Source organism: Agelaius tricolor, unplaced genomic scaffold (genome assembly GCF_023055355.1).
Source record: "Agelaius tricolor isolate 1412-34295 unplaced genomic scaffold, bAgeTri1.0.p SCAF_102, whole genome shotgun sequence".
Lineage (NCBI taxonomy): Eukaryota > Metazoa > Chordata > Aves > Passeriformes > Icteridae > Agelaius > Agelaius tricolor.
In genome coordinates this window covers 17,956-38,237 of record NW_027269362.1, presented here as the reverse complement: position 1 = coordinate 38,237, position 20,282 = coordinate 17,956, and the positions used below count along the sequence as shown (strand labels likewise).

The 20,282-nt window shown below is 43.9% G+C and overlaps 1 long non-coding RNA gene across 1 annotated transcript; it reads right to left on the bottom strand.

Annotated features, from left to right (window-relative positions):
• Positions 1–3,982: 3,982 nt before the first annotated feature.
• Positions 3,983–8,599, bottom strand: LOC139586065 (uncharacterized). The gene is made up of 2 exons (XR_011677437.1): positions 8,389–8,599; positions 3,983–5,486 (listed from the first exon to the last, which is right to left on the bottom strand). It is a non-coding gene; the product is annotated as an uncharacterized lncRNA (long non-coding RNA).
• Positions 8,600–20,282: the final 11,683 nt, after the last annotated feature.

The window sequence follows — 20,282 nt, the reverse complement described above, 5'->3', positions numbered from 1 at the left end:
TTTTAATTTTTCTTTTTTATTTAATTTTTAGTTTTGATTTTTTAAATTTTTAAAGCATTTATCTTAGTTTTTATTTTTTATTTAATTTTTATTTTTGATTTATCTATTTTTAAAACTTTTTATTTTCTTTTTTAATTTTATTTTTTATTTAATTTTTATTTTTAATATTTTTATTTTTAAATAATTTATTTTATTTTTTATTTTATTCCTTTTTCATTTTTAATTTTTTTTTTTATTTTTAAACTATTTATTTTATTTTTTTAATTTTATTTTTTATTTCATTTCTATTTTTGCTTTTTCTGTTTTTAAAGCATTTATTTTTTAAATTTTATTTTAATTTTTAGTTTTGATTTTTTTATTTTTAAAGCACTTGTTTTATTTTTTATTTTTAATTTAATTTTTATTTTTGATCTTTCTGTTTTTAAAGCTTTTTTTTAATTTAATTTTTAGTTTTAATTTTTTATTTTTAAACCATTTATTTTATTTTTTAATTTTATTTTTTATTTATTTTTTGTTTTGATTTTTCTATTTTTAAAGCATTTATTTTATTTTTTTAATTTTCTTTTTTATTTAATTTTTAGTTTTAATTTTTCTATTTTAAAAGCATTTATTTTATTTTTTAAATTTCATTTTTATCTAATTTTTAGTTTTAATTTTTCTATTTTTAAAGGATTTATTTTAATTTTTAAATTTTTTTTAATTTTTATTTTTAAACTATTTATTTTATTTTTTAATTTCTAATTTCATTTTTATTTTTGCTTTTTCTATTTTTAAAGCATTTTTTTATTTTTTAAATTTTATTTTTATTTAATTTTTAGTTTTGATTTTTTTTATTTTTTGAAAGCATGTTTTATTTTTCATTTTTTATTTAATTTTTATTTTTGATCTTTCTGTTTTTAAAGCTTTTTTTTATTTTTTATTTTTAATTTTTTTATTTTTAAAGCATTTATTTTATTTCTTAATTTTATTTTTTATTTATTTTTAGTTTTGCTTTTTCTATTTTTAAAGCATTTCTTTTATTTTTTTAATTTTCTTTTTTATTTAATTTTTAGTTTTGATTTTTCTATTTTTAAAGCATTTAGTTTATTTTATTAATTTCATTTCTATCTAATTTTTAGTTTTAATATTTTTATTTTTAAAGGATTTATTTTAATTTTTAAATTTTTTTTAATTTTTATTTTTAAACTATTTTATTTTTTAATTTCTTATTTCATTTTTATTTTTGCTTTTTCTATTTTTAAAGCATTTTTTTATTTTTTAAATTTTATTTTTATTTAATTTTTAGTTTTAATTTTTTTTATTTTTAAAGCATGTTTTATTTTTTATTTAATTTTTATTTTTGATCTTTCTGTTTTTAAAGCTTTTTTTTATTTTTTGATTAATTTTTTTATTTTTAAAGCATTTATTTTATTTTTTAATTTTATTTTTTATTTATTTTTAGTTTTGCTTTTTCTATTTTTAAAGCATTTCTTTTATTTTTTAATTTTTTTACTTATTTTTTGTTTTGATTTTTCTATTTTTAAAGCATTTCTTTTATTTTATTAATTTCATTTTTATCTAATTTTTAGTTTTTTCTATTTTTAAAGCATTTATTTTATTTTTTAATTTTTTTTTATTTTTAGTTTTAATTATTCTATTTAAAGCTTTTTATTTTTAAAATTTTCTTTTTTATTTATATATTTTTTATTTTCCCATTTTTAAAGCATTTTTTTTTTAATTTTTTATTTAATTTTTATTTTTAATTTTTCTATTTATAAAGCTTTTTATTTTATTTTATTTGGTGCTGTCCAGACCAACTCAAGCTGGTGATTGTGGTGGTGTTTGAGGGCCTTGCAGTTACCCCGATTAATAGGTAGAGATGATGTTTGGAGGCCACAGTGTTACAGGTAGGGGTTAAACAGTTTTTTAGGGTCTTTCAGGTGAATTTTTCAGGGATTTTTAGGGATATTTTAGGGGTTTTTTTGTAGGAGTTTTTTAGGAATTCTCTGGAAATGTTTAGGATACCTTTAGGGCTTTTTCAGGGCTTTTAAAATAATTTTTAGGGTGTTTTAATGACTGTCTTACCGGGGCGCCCCAGCCACCCAAGCCACCCCGTGCCGGCGCCGCGGCGCTCCAGCCCAGCCTCCCATCAGCGCCACCCATGGTCGCTTCCCCTCTCCTGCCGCCGCCGCTGCATGGCGGGCCGAGCCGCGCCTTCCCCACCGCACCCTCCCGCTTCAGAGCTGCTGGATGGCGTGGCTCCGCAGCCTCCTGCAACCACGGACGTCCCAACGTTTCCTTCCACGGCCGCAGCCGCAGCCCCGTTCCCGTTCCCGTAGCTCTGCCGCCTCCCGCACGCCCCGGCCCGCCCAACGCCATGATGACTGCCCGCGCTGCGGCAGTGACGGAACCCACGCATGCGCAGTTGCTACAACCCCAGCACCAGTGATATCACTCCGTGCCGACTCATCGAACCACAGCGCTGCTCCCGGGATCAGCCGCACGCATGCGCAGTTCTATCTCCACGGCCCCGCCGCTACCCCCCCACTGCGTTCGCCGCAGCTTTGATACAGCGCGGTCCCAGTTCCGAGTCGCTGCGTGCCGCTGTATGGCCACAGCCGGCATCCCTGTGCCCTGTCACGCCACTTCTGCTGCCACTGCGTCTATACACGGCACCACAGCAGGCGAAAACTGCAGCACCTTGCATGTATCCTTCCGCGTCTCTCCTTCTGCCGGGCACCGAGAGATCCCTCTGCAGCGCGTAACCGTGCACAACCGATACCTGGTGTGCCTCCGTGCTTTCGCCTTCCACACTCCTAGCGCCCAGTGGGACTACTTTGTGTCACGATTCGTCTGCACAGCCACATCCATGCACACAAACCGTGCGAGGAGGAGGAGGAGGAGGGTGGAATATGACAGCTGCTTTAATAAATGTAGGACAGACAGAATTATTTTGCCCCTGCAAATGCCAACCCTTTGATCCCAACGCAAAAGAATTTCGAAAAAGAACTGTTCCCATATAGCTCCAGAGTCCCCTCAGTGTTTGGGACAGATTTCTCGACCCAAAATGAGACAGTAAACCCTGAAAATTCGCCAGCATTAATGCCAAAATTAGAAAACTCACAAAAATCTTTTGATAATTTTCACCTAACAGACTGGTGTGAAAAACGCCAATCACTTGCTTTTAAAATTTTTGAAAGTTTAACAGTAATAAAATGGTTATAAAAATAGTAATACAATTAGAGATATAATAATTTGGACAATTTGAATTAGGACAATATGAGACAACAAAAACAAAGAGTTACGGACATTGGGGTACCTTTTTCTGGGCAGCATGAGCCCGAAAAAGGACCCCCGTTAACAAAGGATTAACCCTTAAAAGCAATAGCCTGTTGCATAGTCATACACTTCATACATGGTGCATAAATTCCATTCAAACACAGGATTCTGTCTGGTCATCATCCGCTTCTTCCTTCTAATCCTAACGGCGCCTTGGAGGCAGGAAGAAGTTCGTTTCTTCTGATAAGAGGGCAATAAATTCTTTTTCTCTGAAAGATCCAGGTGTCCTGTGGCCACTATCTCACTGCAAGTTCTTTCTTTAAAAAAAGTATCTTACATAGCATCATTTCTATTTTAACAGTTTTTGTAACCTATATTTAACACACTACTTAAGAGAATTAATACAGCATTACTTTCTAACACAACACATATAATATTCATTTTAATATTTCAAAAAAGCCAATCATAAAATACCTGCATTTTTCACAATCCCCATTCTTATTCTTTGTAAATCCTTTGGCTTGAGCAATATTTCTTATCTACTTGCACCTTCTGGACTATGCGGGCAAAATAAAACAGGGGATTACACAAGGAAGAAATATAAAACCAGTTGTAACACATAAAATGAAAGATCTTAATTTCTTCTAATACATTACCCTACCAGCTAGGTTTTAACATTGTTTTCTAATTTTTGGACTGCTACCTGGGTTATTATATGCATATATATTTTTTTCTTCTTTGATTTCTTTTGCTTTTTCTAGAATGACTTTTCTGTGGTCATCAATTTTCAACAATTTGATATATTAAACTTTCCAAAAAACACCCCCTTCTTTGGCCAATAAATAGTGTAAAGCCAACCTATTCTGATACCCTACAGTTTTTGTTTGGCTAAGCTGACTTGATATTAACTCCAATGCCTGGGCAGCTCCATTTGCTATCATTTCTATAACTGCTTGGAGTCTTGTAATACGACTCAATAGATAATTTGGGGTCAATACAGAGTTAAGTTGCTGTGCTGGTTTTACCTTTTCCTTTATTATTTGTTTTTTTACCAAATCTTGAACCGTATCTTCAAGATTAAATGTAAAACAAATCCATCTCTCTCCTTTTGGACATTCAATTCCAAATCTATTACCACTTTTTCCTAAGTTTCTTGTAATCCAATAATTTATTCCGTTTTGCCTACAGGTTCTTAATTTGGATGGGTTATAACAGTGGCTGTTGATGTAGGTGTGTGTAATAAAAGAGGAACTTTGGTTTCTTTCCACGTGATGCTTTCTGCAGCATTTGTGACACGATCTTGCTGGTATCCCGAAAGGGAAAAGAGAACAAATGAGTGCCAGAAACAGGAATAACAGAGGTCCAGTATGCCTTATACTCCCACCTCCCAGCCCTGTGAGGTTGCAACCCACAGCAGGTGTATTTGATCTTCTCGGTGGCAAAATACAGAGGCCAATCTGGTCTTGCCCTCTATTTCCTTGTCACTTTCTCTTAACTAATTCCCAGGCAAATTGGTTTGGACACCCTTTAACTGTGGTCTCTTACCGTTCTTCAGGTATCTCTCACTCAACAGGCAGTAATAATTCCCATCCACAAAGCTAAGTTATTACTTTAACACTTGTTGCAATAAAAGCATAAATTTTGTGAACTACAATACTAATTATTCTCACAATTCAAGCATTTACTTATAACCCAGCTAGCATGTCCAGTATTGGAATGAATCAAATAAAGTTTACTGATGGAAATGGTAATTCCCCTTCTCCCCTGTACAATTCTCAGGCTAAGGTCAGAACACAAAAACAGTCTTGATCCTTCTGTCTGGAGTATTCCTCCCCTAAGGAGATGTTTTATTCAGGCAGTGCTTGAAACCAGGGGTATAAGCGTTGTCTTACTTCTGAATTCAGTGTTATTCTTTGTACATTTCTTGGATCATTTGGCTTTTCCCAAACTATTACCACTCAGTCCCCATTGGAAAGTCAGTTTGGTATCACCCGCTTTAAATGTGATAGTCCTTGGATTCTGCTGGCATGAATTCACCCTTTTTCCATGGTTCTGATTGTTGCTTTGGTAGTACCTGGAAAGGGCTTCTTAATAGCATAGTAATAAAAGTAAGATAATACTGCATTAACTTTTACCATTCACTTTTCTTCCAAACTTTCTGGGTTTAGCTAAAAGCTTTTTCCACAGCAGCCTCTTCTTCTTCTTCTTCTATCCAGCTGTGCTAATAGCTGCAGAGGCAAATTCTTCTTTTTGTGAGTTACAGTTAGTTAAATAAGAAAAGCTAGACCAATTTTAACACGAGATGTATCACATCTATTGCTTTTTACTTTTTGGGCAGCATTTAATTGTTTTAGCCTTACAAACCCATTCTTCAGGAAATAAAACCAAAAAACAAAAAACTTCTTTTTAACAGCAAACAAAGCACACAAAAGAAAAGACCAAAAACCTTCTTACTTAAGAAAAACAAACCACTTTGTGAGGTTTGGAGAGTCAGCAATCTCTGCTTTGATTTTATCTTTTAGTGCTAGCCCCCCTCCCGCTCTTTTCACGGCCTTGCTGTCAATGCCGTGCTGCCACTTCGCTGCAGGGCCGGAGCAGGGGAGAGCAGCCAGGGGCATGGGGACCCTGGGGGCAGCCTTGGGTCCCTTTTGCCCTCTCTCTCTCTCTTCTCTCTCTTTCTCTTTCCTTCTCTCTCTCGGCCCACTTACCGGGGCCGACGCAGCCATCCTCGACTCAGGACCCCGGCAGTCTGGGAGCCCCCCGGCAGTTCCGCCACGGAGCCAGCCCGCTCCTGGCTGGCAAACCCGTGTGTCCCCTGCTGCCAGCCCCGCCGCCCGGTCACCTCCATGGATCGGTGCCTGCCGCAGCCTCCGAGACCCCGCCGCTCATAGGGAGCGGGCAGACACCTCCCAACCTTGACAACCCCAAACCTGGCGTCCCCAGGTGCTCCTGACATTCTTTTCCTTTCTCTAGTCAACTTCTCCTCTTTTCCCTTCAAGGAGGGCCCATTCTGCTAAACCCTTTCTGGACCTCAGTTCAGCATTGAATAACCTCCTAACAACTGTGTGTTAAGACACTTCCCTGCCTTTCATGCAAAAAACCCACATTCACACTTCTGCTCTCTTCTAGCACCAAGATGTCATCACTTCACATTCTAACATCTCAGAGTTTGCTTACCACCTCCCTACTTCAACTTCTCTCTTTCTTCTCTTCTTACCTGTTTTTTTGTGTTTTTTTTTTTTTTTTTTTAATTCAACAGACCTCAGATGGTACGAGGTGAACCTAACTAAATTACTTCCAAAAGTAGGCTTACAACTTTCTTTTACTAGGATTGCAGTAGCTGTTAAATACCTACTGGCTAGCTGTGGCTTACTGAGTCTAACATCTTTGATATATAAGCTACTAGATATTTTTTTACTCTTCCTTACTCTTGAATTAAAATTTTATGAGCTACTCCATTTTCTGTATTTATGTGTAAATGATAAAGGATTTTTCTAACAAAGGTAAGCTTAAAGCTGGTACTTAGGCTAGTTTTAACTTAACTCTTTTAATTAAACAATATCTTCTTTGGTCTGTTTTATATCATTTTCTTCTGTCAATTTTTTTCATACACGAATTTTGCTACTTGGGCGTACCCCTCAATCTATAATATTTCAATAATCTAGGTAATTTTCTGATCTCTCTCTTTGAAGAGGGAGGGAGAATGAATAAAATTCTTGCAATTTTCTCATGGTTGGTTTTCTAGCTACTTCTATTTATTGTCTAAGATATTTTACCATTGGGTAGTGAGTCTGAGTTCTTTTATTAACCTCCCTTAAATCCTGTACTAGTCTATAACTCCCATCAGACTTTACTGGGGGAATAGGGATATTGTGAGGAGACATACAAGGTTCTAATGCCCCATCCTTTATTAGTCCTTCTATTACTGGCTTCAAACCTTCCCGTCCTTCTAAAGATACAGGATACTGACGTACACGTACGGGACAATCTTCTCTCTCAGTTGTAACCCTTATGGGGTCAATATTTAATCTTCCCCTATTTTCTTCTCCACCACAAACTTCTTTGTTGATTTTTTTCCTTCATCCTCTTTTAAATAATTTTAAAACTCTAGCTGTCATTTTCCCATTTTCTGATATAACTCCTATTCTTAATTGCACTTGTAAGACTCTTCCCAATAAATTGCTACCTGCCCCTGGGACCAATAAGATATCTCCCATCCAAATTCTAGTTTCTTCCCTCAATTACTACATCTTTAATGAGCAGCAATGTAAAACTTTCTCTTTTTGCCCCTGTTACTTTCACTATATGTTTGCTCACACTATAACTTTTTGGAATGTTTAACAGGCAGGTTCTCTCTGCCCCTGTGTCTATTACAAATTCCAATTCTTCTTCTTGGGGACCCACTTTTAAAGTTACCACAGGCTCCAGATGGTATTTGTGCCCCCCAGAAAATTAGAGCTTATGACCTCCCTATTCCTCCTCTGTGCCCATCTCTTTAAAGATTTTCAGATGTTCTGCTTACTTAGGACCATTTTCCTATTTCTCTTAAGTTTGTTTATCTATTTAGTTGCAGTTTCTTCTTTCCCCTCGAAAAGCTGTCCCTTAAAAACCTTTTTTTTTTTTTTGCATTTCGCCTTTGATATGCTGTCGCATTTATTCCTTTGATTATGTAATTACAATAATTATTCATGTGTTTACTCCCCTCCTCATTATTTTTACCGCACTCAGGAGGTACAGTTGGCATTTTTTCTTCTCTGGGGGTCCCCGTAGATTATCTTTTTTTCTAAGCTTTTATTTCAGCTGCTCTGATTAATTGCCTTTCCTCCTGAGAAAAATACTATTTTCATTACAGACCACATCTCTTCTGAAGTACAAATGTTTGGACCTAAAAATTGGTCTAATTGTTCAGCTATGCCCATGGGATCCTCCAAGTATCCCTTTTATTTATTTCTTAAAATTTCAGACAGACGAAGTCAAAGGAGCATTTACAAACTCTGGTCCGCCCCCTCCTATGGGAGCCTCTTTTAATGGAAATAGACTAATCCCTTTATCCCATTCTTTTTGGATTTTTATCTTCTATAGCTTTTCTCCCGTATTTTTAGGAAGAATCAGGAGAGGGCTTTCTTTTACCTGAACTTTTAGTGTTTCGATAAGGTGATTCCTTTAGAGAGTTCCGCTGAGCAGCCGGAGCTGTGGTTACCAAGGGAACGGAGCTCAGGGCGGGACGGGGGAACTCGGCACAGCTCAGGGTCTGGGTGCTCCAAAGGCGGGGTCTGCAGGGGGAATCGCCCGAGGGGATCGGCACAGCTCCGGGTCTGGGTGCTCCAAAGGCGGGGTCTGCAGGGGGAATCACCCGAGGGGATCGGCACAGCTCAGGGTCTCGATGCTCCACAGGCGGGGTCTGCAGCCGGGATCGCCCGAGAGGCTCGGCACAGCTCAGGGTCTCGGTCCTCCAAAGGCGGGGTCTGCAGCCGGGATCGTCCCAGGGGCTGTTCCGGTGCAGATCGAGCTGGAGCGTGGATCGACCCCACGTGGCTCACGGCGGCTGATCCGGCAGAGACCAAGCCGGCGACTGACCCCGGCTGCAGCGGCGGGAGCCGAGCAGAGCCAGGGCAGCCGGGGATGGGACAGACGGGACCCCCCCTCGGTGCGGTCAGCGCGGTACCCACGGTGCACACGGCAGGACGGACCCCCCGCCCCTTCCGCCGGCACGGCCAGCGGAGCGGAACAGACAGACGGACCGGGCCAGACGGGCCGGGACAGACGGGCCGGGACCGGGACAGACGGGCCGGGACAGACGGGCCGGGACAGACGGGCCGGGACCGGGACAGACGGGCCGGGACCGGGACAGACGGACCGGGACCGGGACAGACGGACCGGGACCGGGACAGACGGACCGTGCCGGAGCCGGCACAGGGGCTGGGGCAGCCGCGAACGAGTGGGGGAACAAACAGGAATGGATGAGGTAATATTTCGTTCCCAGCCTTATACTTTCACCGTTTTTCTTTTATTGCCTTTAAAAATGTTATTTTCTTACAATCTCCCTCCTGCCCAGCATGTGGTATATCCTTTTTTTTTTTCCTGGATTAAACGGTTTTTACAAATAAATCCAGAGCTTACCAAAGCCAACTTCTGCTTGGATACTTTGAAATGGTCGACGAGTTAACTCACGACCTTCTCATGTTGTTTTTCTCACCACCCTTTTATTTATCCTTTGGCAAATTATACATCATTCAGTTACTTGTTTTTCTACTCCAAAAATCGCAATGCATCCATAGTTCCTTAAAAAAAATGATCACACAAAGCCTGAGTATCCCAGTGGGCGTTTTGATACATGTCCTCTGCTATTCCCTAGTAAGCATTTTATTATCTGTCTTCCATCAAGATGTTTCTATTTCCCCCATTTATCTTTTTCGCCACCTATCTTGTTTTAATTTGCTTTTTTTTTTTTTGCTTCCCTAAACTTGGGAATTTCCAATTTTTCCTCATTTGGAGTTAATATTAACTCTTTCAGCTCCATTTTCTGCTGCATCTTTAGCTTCCTGATCTGCCAAATTATTTCCAGGGTCTTTACCCTGCAAATGCCAACCCTTTGATCCAACACAAAAGAATTTCGAAAAAGAACTGTTCCCAAGCAGCTCCAGAGTCCCCCCAGTGTTTGGGACAGATTTCTGACCCAAAAAGAGACACTAAACACTGAAAATTCGTCAGCATTAATCCCAAATTAGAAAACTCACCAAAATCTTTCGATAATTTTCAACTAGCAGACTAGGATGAAGTCAGGCCAGATTTGCAAAGAAGAAAGTCTAAATCCTCTAGCTATGCCTGTGCCATTCAGCCAGCAAGCCGCTGGTCCTAGAACACGGGTGGCTATCCCACTTCATGAGATAAAAGAATTGCGAAAAGCCATAAGGAACGTGGTATCTGCTCCCCGTATTTTAAGCAACTGCTGAAAAGGACAGTCCTGGAAGGACATACACTCACACCAAATGACTGTAAAAATCTTGCTAGTATAATTCTCACAGACTCACAATATATGCTATGGGAACTCAAATGGAAAAGGCTGCTTACAGGGGTACAAGCCACTTATAGACAGAGTACCGATGCAGACCTTCGTACCCTTGTCATGTCTAAGCTGACTGGTGACCCTCCTGATGATCAGAATGATAATCGAGTGAATTTACCCAAAACAGCGTTAGATAACATTAAAAAGATGGCTCGCAGAGCCTTTTTGCAAATTCAGCCTGCAGGAAGTTTTGAAAAAGCCTATAATCTGATTAGGCAAGACTCGTCTGAACCATTTACCACATTTGTGGGCCGGGTAACGCAAAGAGCAGAAAGACAATGCGGCGATGATATAGCTCGCCCAATAATGATACGGGACATTATTGAAAATAATGCCAATGCAGAATGTAAAAGAGTTATCAAAACCCTAGGAAAAGAAAAACCCACAGTGCCTGAAATGACGGATGCCTGTAACAAAATTGGGAGTCCACAGCAAGTGGCAATTATCCAGGCAAATGAACTTGGAAAAACTCTAGGAGAAAAAATTGAAAGGGCTCTTACAGCTCAAACAGCGCAAGCAGTCGCACAGGCAGCACAAACAGAAGCTTTACCTGTAAATCAACCAAAGACGAATGTCCGGGTTGCTTTAGCCAGGTCTGCAGGCTCCGATACCATCCGTCTATCTGACACAAGCCCTGACAAACCTTTTTCAACCTGTCTAGTTGGAGTACCTTTCCCAAAGGGTCTTGATAATGTTACTCCTGATAAATATTGGCCATATGATGATCATCACATATCTCCAACTCCCAGCCAGAAACACCAAACTTACATTGATAATTCTAAAGCTGATAAATCTGACCTTCAAGAGCTAGAAATCCTAGGCTCATTAACTATGGATACCTGTTACTTCTTTCATTTCCTAGGAGAAGACGGCCCTCATTTAAAGGTTACCCCATATCACCCAGCTTATAGCAATATGACTTCTCGTCTCCGTCCGTCCCGACCGTGCTTCCCCCCCGATGCTCCTACAGGTAAAAACTCACTCACTAGCAGGAAAAATCCTTCCAATGCATTTTTTTCTATTTTTATCCTCTGAGTGTCCAACTTCTTTTGCTAAATTTCTACAGAGTTGAGCTCAAATTACCATGTCTGACCAGTGCAGAGACAAATGATGAAACATTCCTGAGTTATTCTTACTCTTCATCTTATGGCAGTACCAGCCAGCACTCAATTTGCATGATCTAACCAAAGTAGACATTTCACAGAAAAGCACTTTCTCTAGCAATATTGAAAAACTATAGATTGAGGTAAAACCATCAAGTTTCTGCCTTCACTGGTGCAAAGTCACATGTTTTTGAAGAGCATCCCACTGAATTTTCTAAAGATGTGTGAATGTGTCATCTGGACCACAGGAGATAAAGCAGGGTTAAAACACTGAGCAAAACTGAAGTTAACAAACACAAGGTTCATCAACCTTGCAATAGAAGCTTGCAGAAATCTTTCAAGGCTCATCCAATAAAGCCCCGTGGCACTTGGTTCTTCCCCCTCCTCCCAAATCTCCATCCGTCTGAGCCAGCATCAGCAGGAAACTTTGCACGGAAGCTTGCCAGATAAAATAGCTATATCATCTGCCATTAGTTTTAGCGAGTTCTTCAAAAATAGGTTAAAAATTATTTTATCTATTATTTTTTAGCTGTGTCCTAAGTTAGGGATGGGCCAAGTCTTGTGTCTTTGTCTCACAGAAAGGTGGTTCACATGTCCTTTAATATCATATGTGCAAATGTTTCCAATCTGCATTCTGCCTTATCAGAAGGCTAATTAATTGCTTTATTATACTATATTACATTACATCTAAACCCAATCTGCCAAGTACTCAACCCCGCACACAACTCGTGACTGTCACCCAACAGTCCCGACACGCACACACGCTTGGCCCCGACAGGCCAAGGAAACAAAACACCCTCACTTTGGGTAAACAATCTCCACGTTGCATTCTACTTTGGCACAAACACAGGCACAGCAAATGAGATAAGAATTGATTTTACTTCCTCTGAGGTTCAGAGAATGTGAATCCCAGACATATTCTTGGGGAGAATTGTGCCTTGCTTTTCTCTGTGAAGAGAAATGCGGTGACAGGTGCACCCTTGCCTCCAGGGCAAAGAATCACGGAACGGTTTGGGTGGGAAGGGACCTTGAGGTTTATCTTTGATTTATGCAACACTTCAACAGGCAAGAGGGGGCTCATCTGCTTCAGAGCTGCTTGCTTTTCTCACACCTTTCACAAGCAAAGCCTGAAGCAAACCCTCCCAAGTTGCCCTATCGACCAGGGGACCCCTCAGCACTCGGCGATGCTGCCGGCAAAACCTCAAACTTTTACTCACACAGGGATGAGGCCGTGCACTCGGTCGTAACCCAGATTCTCTTTTTCCCCACAGAATCCTCGAACTTCGTTTTTTCTCTCTGCAGGCCTTTTTGTAAGCACACCGATTCACAGACTACACAAGTTTCACCAGCAGACTTCAGCTAAATCCAAAATTGGTTTCTACCCCGAGTAAAATTTGCAACCCCATGTCTCACCTGCGATGTTTGAAATTTTAGGAGGTGGCAGCCCACTGGAGATCAAAGGTCCTGGGCAGGGTGCAGGCCCACGGACACAGATGCCATCCCTTTTCCAAGGGAAACTAAACTCATCACCCCAGTTTCCTTACATGAGTTTGCCAAAGACGTTCGGCACTCCCAGGTCACTCAGAGTTCTCGTCGGCTGCAGACTCGGTCTTGGAGTTACGGAGTTACGCTTCCTCCTAACACTCACCTCCCCACCTCAGCCCCCTGCTGCTGCATCCCCTTCTCCGCCCCTAACCCTACTCCATTTTCCAGCCTGCCCTTGCTCCATCCCTCACACTCTGCCCTTAACCCGTCCCACCACACTTCCCGCTCCATCCGTTACTTCACCCACCGCCCACCCGTGAGTCCCCTGCAGCAGCACGCAGGAGCCCGAACCCTCGGAGGACGGCGCAGCTCTCGCAGCAGGACAACACCCAGGCGAGACAGGCAGGGACAACGTCTGTGGGCTGCAGGGTGTCACAAGGGGCTGCGGGCTGAGGGGAGGGGGCTGGAGGGTGACACAGAGGATGGGGGGAGCTGAGAGGCAGAAGGGGGTGTTAGGAGCAACTGGGGGGCTCCAGGGTGGCACAGAGATGCTGAGAGGCTGGGAGTGGGGAACTTGAGGGTGACAAGAAAAGGGTGAGGGGGAGCAGATGCCTTGAGGGGCAAAGTGGGGGCTGCTTGAGAGTGACAGGTGAAGCAGCCCTCACACCACCCCTAACCTTACCCTAAAAACCACCCCTAACCAGGTGGAGAGTGCACGGTGGAGGCCAGGGGGCCAAGGGACAACGCCAGAGTTCTCGGGGTGGCACGCAGACATTGCAGGCTGAGGGGCAAGGAGGGGGAGGCTTGACAGATGGAGAGCTCACACCGAGGGTTAGGGGTTCAAAGGACACAGGGTACCAGGTAGGGTTAGGGTACAGGTGCAGCAGCCCTCAACCCAACTCCAAGGTCACCCTAAAGAGCACCCCTAGGACCCCAGTTTTCCCCAACAGCAGCACAAGGCAGTAACCCCAATGCTGGGACAGCCCCAGAACTCTCCCAGCAGCTGCAGGCAGCAACCCTAATAAACAGGTAGCAATGATGTTTGTGGTCTAGAGAGTGACAAGAGTTGGGGGCTGAGCAGTTTTTTAGGGGTTTTTTTAGGGTTTTTCTCACAGCTTTAAAAGGATATTTTAGGGCTTTTTTGGAGGAGTTTTCCAGGAATTTTCTGGGAACATTTAGGATACTTTTAGGGCTTTTTCAGGGCTTTTAAAAGATTTTGTTAGGGTATTTTAAAGGTTTTCTTAGTACTTTTAAGAATTGTTTGGGGTGGGGAATTGGGTGTTCTTGGGGGTTTTTTAGGACTATTGAGGGTATGTGTAGGACTTTTTAGGGCTAGGGTATTTTTAGGGGTTTTGAGGGAATTTTTAGGCTTTTTTAGGGTCTTATCAGGGCATTTTAAGGATTTTTGGGGTATTTTTAGAGCTCTTTTTGGACTATTTAGGGTATATTTAGGGATTTCTAAAGGTTCTTTGGGGATTTTTAGGGGTTTTTTAAAAGTAGGGTATTTCCAGTGTATTCTAACAGCATTCTGAGGCTATTTTCAGGTTTTCATGGGGTTTTTAGGACATTTTGAAGATTAGGGGGTTTTCAGGGAATTTTTAGGTTTTTTTAGGGTCTTTTCATGGCACAACACATGGAGGCTGAGGGGCAGCTTGAGGGGCACTGTGGGGGCTTGAGGGTGACAGAGGCTGGGAGCTGAGGGAGGAACAGGGAGAGGGGACAGCGGGTGATACACAGAGATGCTGAGGGTGGCAGGGGCAGCTGTAGGGTGACACAGAGAAGCTGGGGGCTGAGGGGCAAAGGAGAGGGGTCAAGGGTGACACACAGGAGCTGAGGGCTGGGGGGCAGAGGGACCGGTTGAGAGGTAAAGGGAGAGGGCTTGAGGGCCGGACAGTCCAGTGGAGATCAGGGGTACAGGGTACAGCTGTACCACCCCTCACCCCAGCCCTAACCTCAGCCTAAGCAGCCCCCCTAAAAACAGCCTTTTCCCCCAACAGCAGCACAACACAGCAACCCTAACAGCGAGACCAGACAGCAACCCTCACACAGCAGCACAATGACAGAACCCTCAGGGGACAACAGACCCACTGCAAAAAGGTAGGGACGACATCTGTGGGCTAGACAGCAAGAGGTAGAGTTCGGAGACTGAGCACGTCTTTGTGAGGTTTCTTTCCAGGACTTTTAAAGGTATTTAGGGGATTTTGGAAGGGACTTTTCTGGGACTTCTTAGGGTATTGTTGGGGCTTTTTCAAAGCCATTTTATGAGTCTTTAGCATATTTTGAAGATTACGGTCAGGGTCAGAGGAAACACCCTCTGAAAAGGCAGAGTTTTAGGACTGCAGTGGAATGCTTGAGCAAGGGGCCAGCGGTAGCACAGCGGGTCGGGTCCCACGCCGCCAGTCCGAAGGCTGTAAGTTTTAGACCCAGCTAAGTTGTTGTGGTTAGGGTTAGATGCTCTCAGCTATGGTCTGGGAGAACTTCTGCACAGAAAAACTCACTCCCCGCGTCTCCCGACGCCAGTTTGCAGGAGGTGCTCGGCACTGCCAGGGCAGCCCGAGTTCTCGGCGGGGGCAGCTTCGCTCCCGGAGAAATCCTGCGCCGGCCCTCTTCCCCGTAAAGCCAAACTCAGCCCCGCTGCGCGTTGACGTCCGTTCACAGGAGGCACGTGGCGCTCCAAGGGCGGCGAGAGTTCTCGGCGTCGGCAGCCACGGTCCGGGGCACACAGAGAGGAAAGACGGTTAATTTCCTTAGAAAGGGAAGTCTGGCAGCCCATGGTTTAAGGGGCAGACGAAGGGCTGTGCAGGGGAAGGAACTCCTCACAGGACCTTTCTTCACCTCAAGCCCACTCCAAGGTCTACCAGCCCCCCCTGTGCCCAGCTGCTTTCAGAGGGTTACCCAGGCACACCCGCACAGGGAGCCGCTAGTCCAGAGGGGCTAACGGGGGCATCCCAAGGGTCCCTCCAGGAACTACGGTCGGAGCATCCAGCACGGACTAGGGAGCAGCCGGACCCACCCGGGCACGGAGCATCGCTTTGAGAAAATGCCAAGGGAAGAGCCCTTTTGCCAAGGGGCAGCATCTGAGCAGGCCAGGCAGCATGTGGGGTTCCAGGAGAGGGCTTTCAACTTTCCCCTTTTACTGTGCCAGTCCCTCCCCAGGGCCCCCAGACCCTCCACAGCACTCCCAGAAAGGAGAGGGGTTATTAGGAGAAAAAGGGTTTAGAAAAAAGGGAAAAAGCTTCCTTTTCCTTAATTTTTTGTGTTCAAACTGGGAGGAACTCTGCTTCCCCTACAATTTTAGTGGTCTCAGTTGAAAGAATCCCTGCCTTTTCTATGCTGTTTAGGGTGTTAATTGACAGGGAGTCCTCATTTTCGATTATCTTCCAGTTTAAGTAGAAGGGGAAAACCTTGACAATGTTTCTTATGGGTTTGAATTAAGGGTAGCCGCCCCCGTTTTGTTGTCCTGAGGCCTAAATTGAGGGAGAAGCCCAGCTATACCTTCCATCTTAAGAGTTTGAATCCCTCTTTTTCCATCACTGGAGAGATTTAAAGTGAGGAAAACCCCTCTTTTCCCAGTACTTAAGGAGAATAAATTAAAGGGCAGAAGCTATTTATTCGCAATTATATTAGTTTCAGTAGAAGTAACTGGCCCATTTCCTCTGCTTAAGGGGTTCACTGGAAGGAAGCTCTGCTTTTTTCAGCATCTTAAGGGTTTAAAACTACATTTCAGGGCCCTTCTTTCTGGGCCATAGGACCAAGTATCTCAGAGCAGGGTAAGCCTGGCACGCACTTAACCCTTACACTGCCTGGGAAGCTTTTATTTCTCTTATTTTTACTTATAATGCAGATAGGCCTAATTAGAGGTCCCAAGGAGACTTAGACAATTCATATCATAAGCATTCTTCTCCACTGGACTTAGTCACATGTGAAGTACTACTTAGTAGCCACTAAGGAATAATTATGTAAGTTCACAGCAAATTAGCCAGTTTATCGAGTTATGCTGCCTAAACAGAAAATTTTATTTCTTACCAGTTGTCTGCCCATTTACTCCAAGTAGCTGTTGTAAAACAGAAAGCGCTGATATTTTTCTGAAGAATTTCCTTCTATAACAAGCCCTTTTCTCCCCTTGAACTTGAGTCAGAGGAGCCAAACAGCAGCAGCCGGTCTGAGGGTTTTTATACCTGGTGGAATTGGCCCCCTCCCTTTTCCCAGGTGCCATGGATACGAGAGGCGGGCACCATCAGGGGTATATTAACCCCAGCCTTTGCTCAGGGCCTTCATTCCTCCTCTGGGATGTGCTGGGATAAGAGCTCTCCTCTCATTTCAGTGAAGAAGCTCTTTCAGCTTATCTCAGCTTGTTTTCAGCAGGTGTTTCTGGGCATCTAAAGCAACAGAGGCTTTGAAGATACTGTGAAGAAAACAGCATGGAATACAGGGAGTATTTAAGTTCACAATTTTGGGTTTTGTGTTTAGGGGTGGTAAAGCATGTTTTTAATTTCTGGTTTTGTTCTTATTTTGTTTTGTATTTTTTTTTATTTAGGAGGAGCGCAGCTTCCAGAGGCTCCAGGTTGTGTCAACTGCAACACTTTTTTCAGCAGATTCATTGTGTCACAAGAGGGATCTGCCCAGTGTCCAAGATGATGTTTGAGATTGAGGCTTCAGGTGAGTTGAGGATTGTGACTGGGAGAGGGAGGCTGAGCAGGTATCCAGTTAGGAGTTATTGTTGGGGGGGTGGTTTTGAAGGCAGCAGGGTGAGAAAGGGTGTTTATTTGAGCCCCCCACCCAAGGCCTTTTAGAAGCCGAGCAGAGGCATTCACACGTCTTACAGCACACAAGGTCACCCACTGCACTCACAGGAATGCCATTTAACTTTGCCTTTCTCTAACCCCGGTGGCACTCATAATAATGGCCACAGCCTTGGAATCAGGATGAAGCCGGAGCCTGAAGGAGCCAGGCACACTCAGGAGAGGGCAAGTAGCCGACTCGCTGGGATTTGGCCCACATAACTCTGTACTCATACTTTGGTTTTGTTTTTCTTTATTGTAGCTGACCGAGAGGCTAACAGGCCATCATGGGGCCCTCCAAGGCAGACTCATTTCAGGCGCAATGTGGATCCACATCACCGATCATCCAAAAGATAAGTCGGGGCCACGGCCTGGAGATGGGACAATGGGAGAGCAGCGGGTTGGGAGTTCCTGGGACAGATTTAAAAATTAGCAGAGGGAAAGGCAATCTTCTCCAAGGGGCCTCTTAGGACATCTAAAGGGAGAGGCTCTACTTGTGACGGCAGCTTTCAGGCGGGCAGCGCAGAACAGTTCCGGTCCACGTCGTGTTGTCCGGCGTACCGTGTTACCTACTGTGTCTTTGGGGTCCCTTTTGCCTTTTCCCCTCGAGACCCTCACCACAAGCATGATGTGTTGTGTTTGTTGTCCCCCTGTTTCTCACGTTCCGTGTCACGGGTGTCCGCACATATTTGTGCCGGAGCTGCACTGCCCTGCCCTGCCGCATAGCCTGCTGCAAGAGGACAAGTCCCAGGGACTTGCAGTTTGTGGGGCGTTGCCGGACTCTAGATGATATTCCTAGATAGACAGAAGATGTTTGGAGCTGTGAAGTTATCCTGCAGCCCTTTGACTTTTGTCCTCACTTTCTTTCAGACGCAGAAGGATAAAATCCAGGGCGAAATCCATCCACCCATCCCGAGTGAGGAGGTTCCCCCGAGCAGGTCAGGCACCGTTTGTCTCTGCAGGGGGAGTGTAAGGTGTGACTCTGTTACAGCACTGTTCTTTTTCTTTTTAGGAGGTAAAGCTGGATATCGGCAGTCAAGGTGAGCTGGGCAAGGTGAGCATTGAGTAGCGTCCAGAAGCAGTTGTTATTGCTCCAGTCTCACTTTCCGGTGCAACTCTAAGCATCTGTTCCTGTTTCTGCGCTTTAGGCAATCCACTCGGAGTACGCCGAGCCCCAGTCACCAACCGGCCGACACACCGGGTGCGCCGCTCTCCCGAGCCCTGCAGAAGAATCACGGGACTCGTCGATGAAGCCTCTGCCTTTTCTGTTTAAAGGTGTCACCAGGGTAGCCTTTGGCAATGGCTGAGGAGTCACGGTGAGTCGGGGAAGTAGGGAGGAGGAGCGAGGGTCCGCTCAGGTTTCAGCAATGCCACATCACCTCGTCTCCTCTTACCCCAGGCTTACCCCGTGACAACGGCATCAGCCTCGGAGTGTGGCCGAAGGGTGCGGCCCCAGGAGCCGGGCATTCTTGGGAAAACGGTGAGTGGCAGAATTGTTGGGTTTGGTCAGTGTGCTGCAGAGATCGTGCATTGGTATTTGCATTTCTTTCATGTAGCTGACTAAGAAACAACAGGGAGTTGTTGAACAACAGTGCCAGCAAGAACTTCCCAGATGTTGACGCAGTCTTATTTTGCACCTGACACGGACCGGCATCCCCAGCTGTGCGAGAGATAAGTAGAGGGCTACAACCCAGAGAGGGGATGAAAGCGGCGCGCAGGTTAGGGACCCACCGGGAGGGGTTTTTGGGTCTCCTTTGCAGATGGGGGTGTCCATGGAGCGGCCCCTTAGGCCCCTAAAAGCAAAGCCTGACTTTTGATCACAGTGCTGAGGCGCGCAGGGCAGAGCAGTCCCGGTGTGTATCGTGTCACTTGTCTTTTGTGTATTATGTGTGTTTGGATATGTCATTTCCTTTACCTTAGGCCTTGGAGGGGCCTGTCAGAAACCCTGGCATCATTGTTAGCATCTGCGATCTCTGCATTCCTCGGCCTGGCACCCAGGCCGTAGAACTTTCGCCTCAGGAGCTCAGAGAGGCATCAGACTCTCTTGTCTCTTTAGAAGCATCCGGTCAGGTGTCTTTTCAGGTCTTGTTCTGAGCTGTATGGGCAGCTCTGTCCCGCCAGGATCCATTATGGCGGACTAGGACTCGAAAGAATGTGAGGGCAGGTAGAGGCCTCTGACCGTACGATTCTCGGGCATCCATCTTTGCAGGTCTTGGAATAAATCATTCGGTTAGCATCTTCTTCCTCCAGGTTTCTCTGAGCCTCATCAGCTCACCATCGGTCTCCCCTCAGTCATCTCCTTTTGCATTCTCTCAGTCCTCGCAGCCATTTTCCTTGCCAGGAGATTTCTGTCCGTGTTATGTCCCCGTTGTCTGTCACGTCCTGTCTGTCCTGTGTCACGGGTGTCTGCACACACATTTGTGCTGGAGCTGCTCTGCCTTGCCACATAGCCTGGTGCAGTAGGAGAAGTCCCAGGGACTTGAAGTTTGTAATGTGGGGTGTAGTTGGATGCTAGGTGGGATTTGTCGATGCAGACAAGATAGCTGGAGCTCTTAAGTTATTCTGCAACAGTTTGACTGTTGTCCTGAC